This window comes from Acomys russatus, chromosome 10 (assembly GCF_903995435.1).
Source record: "Acomys russatus chromosome 10, mAcoRus1.1, whole genome shotgun sequence".
Classification (NCBI taxonomy): domain Eukaryota; kingdom Metazoa; phylum Chordata; class Mammalia; order Rodentia; family Muridae; genus Acomys; species Acomys russatus.
In genome coordinates, this window is record NC_067146.1 from 5,769,937 (window position 1) to 5,778,932 (window position 8,996).

An 8,996-nucleotide genomic window follows, 5' to 3' on the forward strand; every position below is an offset into this window, starting at 1 on the left:
TTTTAGATTCTTCATTATTGTTGAGGAGCAATATACGTGATCCATACCTGGAAAAAAAAAACATGCACCTCTATGACATGGAGTTTAACAAAATGTGAGGAGAGAACAGATTTCATGATTTCAGCAGTAAGTCTCCTTCCTGTAGCATTATTATATTTTAAATTGTTGTATATGATACTTCTGAGCATTAGGAAAACCTAAAGCCATGTAGTCCATGAGTACCTGTCCCTGCTTAGGTATAGAATGTCACATGTAGTGAGCCAACAGGAGGTACAGAGTAAAATGATACAGTCCTGGCCCCACAAAGTTTATCAGATATAAATATATGTACCCGCTTAAACAAATCTTTACACTGCTGAGGATGTGCTGCAAGGAAAAGCCAGGTTAGCTGATTCTCTGATTCCCAGGTTCCTTGGCTGTGGAGCTGTTTACTCTGGAATTCCTCTTTAAATCAGGCTGGTAGAAGGATGGAAAATGAAGAGCTACTAAAGGACAGCATTCTAAAGCTGGAAATCATTTCTGTGACCTTGTATTACACAGACCATGAAACATGGTCCCAATCCTTGCCACTACCACATTCACTAACACAGCAGACTCCAGGAGAAAATTAGCCTGGAAGGATAAGCAGCATGGCTTGGAATCTTGCCTTGAGATAGAGGTGATGATTGAAACCCAGTGGGAGTCCTAAAGCAGAATTCAGATGCAGTGAAATTAGGAAGAACTGGTAGGAGGCCCCTGTGCCCCGCTTCTCCCTGTCTTCCCAGAAGCTGCCCAGACACACTTGTCTGCATTCTGAGATGCTCAGCAGGTCCTTATCCATGGGACCTGGTAGAGACTGCTTTGCCAACTGGATATCTGAATTGTATCTGCCAGAATCCATAGGATAGTCATGTCTAAGAAAATAAGGGGTAGAAGTCTCATTTTATCACACTGCAGTCACACAAACACACAGCTTAGTTATGAAAGCAGCACGTGCATTTTATGAAAGCTCTAACTCCACAGAAGTATCACAAGCGGTGTGGGGGCACACTCTGTGCAAGCGGTGTGGAGGCACACTCTGTGCCGGTGTCCCATCTCAGCGCCCGGTGAGAAACACTGTCCATGTGGACAAATACGGTTGCTTGTATGTTATGTCAGAAATATCTTGCTCAAATACACACATATCTGTATATTCACTCATATTTCCACCCATACATAAATAGAAACGTATTTATTTGTATACATATATAGACGTATATGCCATACACACTTACTGCATATGTTTAGAAAAGACATCTTAAAAGCATGCAAATCACTGTTATATGTATAGTTAACACTAATAGACAATGATTGGTAAAGAAACAAAATTTCTTTTTTCTTAATTTTGTTATTTTAATTTATTCATATTACATCATGATTGTAATGCCCTCGCTCTTATCTTCCTGCTCCCACCCTCCTTCCCTTTTCCTTCCTATTCCCCTAACCTAGACCTCTGACAGGTGGGGTCCTCCTCCCCCACTGTCTGACCACAGCCTATCAGGTCTCATCTGGGTAGCCTGCATCCCTGTCCTCTGTGTTCCCACAGGGCCTCTCCCCTAAGGGGCAGTGATCAAATCCACTTCCATTTGATTGTTATTTTCTCCATTCCTGCATCACTGTAGTTGCATGGCATTGGCTATTGTCAGAGTCATAAAGTCCACAGTCAATAAGTCTTCTGATTATATGTTGCCTTCCGTGATGCATGAAACCACCTCTAGCCCTTGTGGGACTTGTCCTCCGCCTTGTGGTGCATCCATTTTACTTTTATATCTGGAGACAGTAAAGGAGAACTCTTTTTTTCTATTATCCTCTCACTGCTGCACAGCTAAGTTTATAAGGCTAACTAACACCCAGTCAGCTTTCTAATGCTCTTTAACTAGGGCAAGCTATTGTCGGCATGGGATGGTTACTTGGGTGTGGTCTGTGGTTGGAGCAGCTTGTCTTCCAGTAGGAGAAGCTAATTAAATCATTGAGCACAGCATGGTATTTTATTCAGTTATGCTCTTTAAAAGTAAAAATAGACCTTTGTTAAAAATGGCTCATCATAGCCACCAACTAAGACTGCTAATTGTTCTCTGCAACTACATTATGCTCATGTTAGGAAAAGAAAGACGATGTATTAAATTAGCTACCTGAACAGACTGTAATGTGTATTTAGTTTAAACTCCCTTCTGTCCACATCTCGAAACACCGCCTTTCCATCTCTCAGTTCTTCTCAGCACTGAGCTCCACACTCAGCCGATAAAATGTCCTCTCTCTCTGCACTCCAGTCATCACTCACCTCCTGCCCCTCAGGTCCCTGACTGAGGCAACATTCCTGGCACTGCTGTCTTATCAGTTTGTCTCACAGCTGCCTAAATCTTCCCAGATGTTATGTTCAAACTATACCAAGAAGAAATTTCCCTCTGGGCAAGTACCCATGTTGTCCAAAGGAGAAGCACATGCCTACAGACCTCGGCCATCTTATAGGATTATGACAAGCCAATTCTTAGAAGCAGTCTGTGAGATTTAGATTATTTTTTGTTCTAGACATTTGAAAGGTCACAATCATAGATACTCCTTCGATGATGTAAGCAGCATGTGTTTTTAACATCATCCAGTGGATTGGCTTATGTCTAGGCTATACTCTTAAGGCTGTTGAGGCAGCTTAAAAAGAAACCTTAAAACAGAAATAAGCAAAGAAGACTACACTGGACAATCCACTCACACAGAATGTTGAAATGTATTATTTTGCTCCCAAAGAGGAAACAGAACAATCCTAAGGCTATGCATTACAGTAGAAATGAGCATTGGGTGATGTGTTGCTCCAGCAAGTACTGACGATATATTCATTCAGTCATGCTCATCCAATAATATGTTCAAAACCCATCATATTTGCAAGTTTTTCAACTTTTCTTTCAAAATATTGGTCACTAGTTATGATGCAGACACCTCAGTGAGTATATAGCTATCTATGAATGCAATGGATAAACAGCTTCCAAGGAAGTGCCAGACAGGGAACAAAAGACAAGTTTAAATATCTTAAATTCTGTTAGTTGTGTGTGTTTGGACTCTAGGGTACCTCAGCATACCCTGAAAGTTCACTGGAGTCTTTGTTATGTTTGTAACTCTTTAACTAGAATATTTTAGTTCTATGCAAGCAAAATAAATAGGAAAGCAATAGTATTATTTTGTATTTCCATTTCCTTGGAATCCTGGTAATGTTCTTAAAGATATATTTGAAACTAAGGCTTTAAGATGAAAGTTAGAAAAACTACGTAAGTAAAGGCTAAGATTGATTTATCCCAGCCCTCAAAGAGCTAAACCAGAAATAATAAGCAGAATGTTCAGTGGGTTTTGATTAAATAAGAAGAAGATGAAGCATGATCTTCCAAATAGTGCAGTGGGCAGCCATACAGAGTTACACACTCGCAGCATCTGGAAACTCTTAGATGGAGGGCATTTGAGCATCGTTGGGCATGTCACTAGTAGGGATTTGTGATCTGAAGGGGCTTCAATTAGATTGGTTTTGTTTTGTTTTGTTTTGTCTTTACATTGAAAATGGCTTTGTCTGATGGCAACATTTGATCTTAAAAAATTCACAGAAACCTTGATTTCTTAATTAAAACGTCATTTTCTACATGCACAACTACTTTATAACCTTGGAGGGAGTGGCCTTTGGTTCCCAATTTTAAAAATTTAAAACCAACTAAGCACAGATTCAAGAATTTTGAAAAATGAAAACACATAAGAAGGTAAAAATTGAAAATTCTTCTGAGAACATTTTGGATGTTGATGAATATTTTTGGACATTTTCAAATAAAGCCATATTACAAATCTTACCTTTCTTCATATATATATATATATATACACACACACACACACACACACACACACACACACACACACATACATACATACACACACACTGTGATTTGAGGTTCGTAGAATTAGCTGTAACCTAATCACAAAAGGAAATTCTGCCTCAGGGATATTTAGAAACTAAGTAAATGTACATGAAAGGCATCATGGGAAATCTTTTGGCTTCTACTACCAACATGATCATTGCAAGGGAAGAAACAGAGAACAAAAAGATGGGATATGTTTTTTTCTCTGCTTCTAATGTTCCAGTATCTGGAGGCCAGTGGGGTCCAAGTTGGCTGCCTTTGATGTGTGGCTTACAATACAAAGTAATTTTAAACAATTAAAATATTGTTTATTAACAATGTCTGTAAATATTTTAAGTCAGTGCTTTGATAGTCTGATTCATTTTTAATGCTTCTGAGCTTTTATATCCTACACAACTTCATGAGGGGGAAAGATGCAGGTAAGCTATTCTAAATTGACTTTCGGTATAGTGAATTCAACCTGCCCAGTGTCACACAGTGCCAGAGCCCTACCCCATAAGGGAGCTCTTAAAATTACAGACTAATGTGCACCCAAATAGATACTCTCTAGGAAAACAGTTGTCCACCATTGCCTTCGATGGAATTTTACATCTGTTGCTCAGATTACCATGATACAAAGAAACACTCTTACCCAAGATTTCACAGCCATGTTGTGTAGAACCAAGATAGATCTTAAAGTTAGAATTCCAAAGTTTTTTGTTGTCAAGAGGCATCCAATGTGGACAGATTTCAAACACAAAAGTGTTCAAGGTTTGTATACTGTAGTAGATTTCATTCAAAGAAGCTAGTTCTGAGTGTTGATGACTCTTCTACTTTGTGATACTCATTCTGTCTCTCTCTCTCTCTCTCTCTCTCTCTCTCTCTCTCTCTCTCTCTTTCTCTCTCCATCTGTGTGTGTGTGTGTGTGTGTGTGTGTGTGTGTGCCTGTCTGTCTGTCTGTCTCTCACAATGAAAGCACTATTTTGCCTTCTTTGAAGGTTAATTGTTTCAGAATGCTGCACCAAAAGGTATTGAGAATGGCCTTGTCATTCAAGGCATGAGTGACCTGTTCATGGGAGGGCATAGGTGCAAAGTTCATCCTACACAATCACATGCATAGACATTCATACACACATGGGAAATTATGCTGTGCTTGAAGTGGAAAAAATAGCTAGTGTTTTTTCTTTCTGATCTCACAGTCTCCTAGGACTGCCAATGGGCAGGCTGGTGAGTTTGTAGGACATTTGATCCTGAAAAACAACAATGGTAGGTTAGGAATAAGTGTCCCAAGGAGACTGTTTGTTTGATACTGTTAGAGCCCAGCTCTAAGGGGCAAAAGAAAGGGCAGAACATATCAAAACAGGCATGAAATCTGGCAATTTTATTGTGTAATGGTTTTCATTTCTAAACCTTGCATCCAGAAAAATCAGACAGGCTTCCTTGAGAAACAAAATGTTTTTCAACTGTTTCCTCTAGTACTTAAATGAAGATTCAAAATCAACTCACTGGTCACAGGAAAGTCAATCCTTATTTGTGAGGGAACTCGGAAAAAAACCCTAATATTTCCTAGGTTTAGTTTTCCATTACTTTGAGCTGAAGTAAACCTTAGAGCTCATTTGCTCCCAAGTTGCTGACATATATATGGCAACTTTGTAGGTAGAATCAAAAGCATGTTTGAGAAATATTATTCATTATAAATATATCTTGAGTTCTTTAGAAGCAGAACTTCTCATTCTCTGTCTGTCTGTCTGTCTGTCTCTCTCTCTCTCTCTCTTTCACACACACACACACACACACACACACACACACACACAGAGAGAGAGAGAGAGAGAGAGAGAGAGAGAGAGAGAGAGAGAGAGAGAGAGAGAAGGTCACTTTCCCAAGTCTGAAAAAGATAATGTATTTCTTTTGAGGCCCAAACTCACAAACTTAGGAACTAAAATTAAATATATACATGCACACACATATATATGTATATGTATGTATATATGTATACACACACATTTGTGTGTGGTTTTTTTCTTTTCCTCCTCACTGCCCTTTGGTTGGGACTGGGGCTTAGAGACAAGTATAAAGACCCCTGTATTGCTCTGGCCATAAGCAGACAGGAAAACTTTCACTATTCCTGTCTGTGACTAAACAAGACTTAGACTTGTGACAATAGGCCAGTGTTTCTATAATATTTTTAATCTAAGGAAATTACAGTCTTAATTGACCATCTTCCCATTTACCCATAATGGTGATGGCTGAGTCCCAGATGGCAAGTTTTCTTCTGGGGTAGAGGGAGGAGATTCAGTGTTCAGACACGGAGATGTAGCACGTCCAGCATTCTGCTCTGAGAGAGCTTTTATAACCCATTTTCTTTTCTCTCCTTACCCACTTCTTGTCCTTGACTTGGGAAAGAAAAATAAGAGCAGAGTTAAAAGAAGAGACAAAAATGTTTAAAAGAGATCCTCAGATGTAACACAGTAAGATGGCTTTTGTATTAAAATAGGTTTTCATGGCAGCTCACAGATAACATAGTACATACCCAGCAAACATTGGTCCTCATGAAAACTCAACTTAGAAGGCAAACTTTTATCGAGTGGCTTCAAGGAGTGTTAACTGAAAGTTTTAACTTATGTAGCTTAGTATAATCGTGCCGAATTGAGAACATAGCCAGCCAATGGGGGCAGCTAATGGAAGAACTCTACAATAGGGCCCCCCCCCAAAGGGAGAGGGCGTTGTTGGACACTTTCTTCAAGTGCTCCGAGGTTAGACTTGGTCACAGGTTTGCTTTGTTTGAGTTTTTTTTTTTTTAATTGATTGATTGTTTGTTTGTTTTTCAAGACAAGGTTTCTCTTTGTAACAGAGCTCTGGCTGTCCTGGAACTCTCTTTGTAGACCAGGCTGGCCTCAAACTCACAGTGATCAGCCTGTCTCTGCTACCCTAGTGCTGGGGTTACCACCTCCCAGTCTTGTTCACAGATTTGTGTTGGCCCATAATAAAAGCTGAGAAGAATAAGATCAACTTGAATAAGAATTTTATCCACAAACTTAACTGTAATTTAATCTTAATTATTCAGATAGTAGACTTCGTTATTTGAGGATACAAACCTAGCTTTTTTTCTTCTCTCTTTGAAAAATGATAGATAATGAGCTGTTTACAAGTAATTTCTACCCAAATGAAAGCAAAACAAAAATTGCAAAACCCCAAAGAAATGACAGCCATGTATCCACTGGTCTTTTATTTAAACTCCTGAGCAGTTCTCTCAATGTATTCTCCATATATACATATACACAGTTAATTTGCAGTGCAGTTAGGTCCTTGTTGCTTGCTTAAGACATCTTGATTGTGAGTTAGGAAACAGTGGTACTTCTGCCCTGGGGAATGGGTCTGGGGACTTTTAAGGACAGGATATTACAAATGCAGTAGGATATTCTGAAAACCATGCACTGAAAAGGTACGATCCAAATCAACCACCTATTTGTTAGAACAGCTGTTTTCGTTTTTTGTTTTTGCTTTCTTCAAATTGCCAGTGACTAAGTGGACAATCAGGAATGTTCTATGGCCCACAGCTCTTTGAGAGTGAGGGAGTGACTCCTGTGAAGCATCAAGTGGCCAGTACTGCCACCAGTATGAAGATGTTTGATGTAACTTGATTTTCCGGAGTGCGAAGCTGCTCAGGCATCCCGAGGACCACTGGCTGTGGGTGCGTCACTCACAGAGGTCACATGTATCTGAAGTGTGGTGGTCGTGTTCTTAAGGGCTCACTCATGCTTTCTGAGTCTGTCTGATTACATCCCAGAGTCATGCCACTGCAAAGCTGGCAGCTGCAGGGTGGGGTACCCCCAATAGTAGCAGCTATGGCAGTAGAAGAGGAAGTTTTATTTCTAGGTAAAGTGGGGTCCAGATACTATGAAATGGAGGGAGGGTGGGTGGGAAGGGTGGGTTGGGGAAAGGGACGATGGAGAGTTTTTGTAATAAAGTCATAAAGTATTTTTCCCTAATTTTCTCGCATTTCCTATTTATATAAAGAATCTTGATCACTGTGTTGCTCTACAGAGATTCTCAATGGAATTAATTTGGGAGACTGAATTAATCTCTGAAAAAGAAATTGACTAGTTATACTTACTTTTTGGACACTTTTTCTGTATTGTGAATTGTGTGGAAATGTACAGAATAAAAATGAAATATAATTGATTTGTTTCTTCTCTTTCTAGTCCACAGTACAATAGATGAGAATACTAACCTTAACTTCAGTTCAGTTACATGTTTTAGATTAAAAGGTAAATGAGAAATTGGGGGACAGGCTACATCTGAAATGATCCCAAATAAGGCAGACATGTTTAGAAAAAGTCAAACTTCTGCTTCTACAAAGAACTAATGAAGCTGGGCACGGTGGCTCATGCCTGTAATTCCAACACTAGGGGAGGCAGAGGCAGGTGGATCTCTGTGATTTTGAGGCCAACCTGATCTACAAAGTGAATCTAGAACAGCCAATGCTACACAGAGAAACCCTGTCTTTAAAAAAAAAAACTGAAAAAGAAAAACAAACAAACAAAGGCCAAGGAGGTCAGCTCTATCTTCCAATCTCAATACAAAGGTATGTATAAAAGTAAAATTGTTAAGGTGTTGAACCTTGGGTAATGAAGACACAGGTCTCTGAAAGATAAGAATCAAATGACAGTTGAGTGGAGAGTGGGGTCTGACTTTCACACGTACTCTGGTGCCCCATACTTGACCATGTCCCCTGGATGAGGAGACCTGGTGGCACTCAAAGGAAGGATAGCAGGCTACCAAGAAGAGACTTGATACCCTATGAGCATATACAGGGGGAGGAGGTCTCTCGCAGTCACAATCATAGGGGAGGGGAGTAAGGGGAAAATGGGAGGGAGGGAGGGAGGAATGGGAGGATACAAGGGATGGAATAACAATTGAGATGTAATATGAATGAATTAATAAAATAAAAAGCAAGAATCAAATGGCACACGTCTAATCAATCCTACCTTACAGACTGCAAATTGTTTCCAGGAAGTGATTCTGGGAGTGCCAACTTAGAGTCTGGCAGACTTCAGAGATAGGGTTGAGAGTTTAGGGTACAAAGGAAGCTAGATCTTGGTCAGAGGAGTT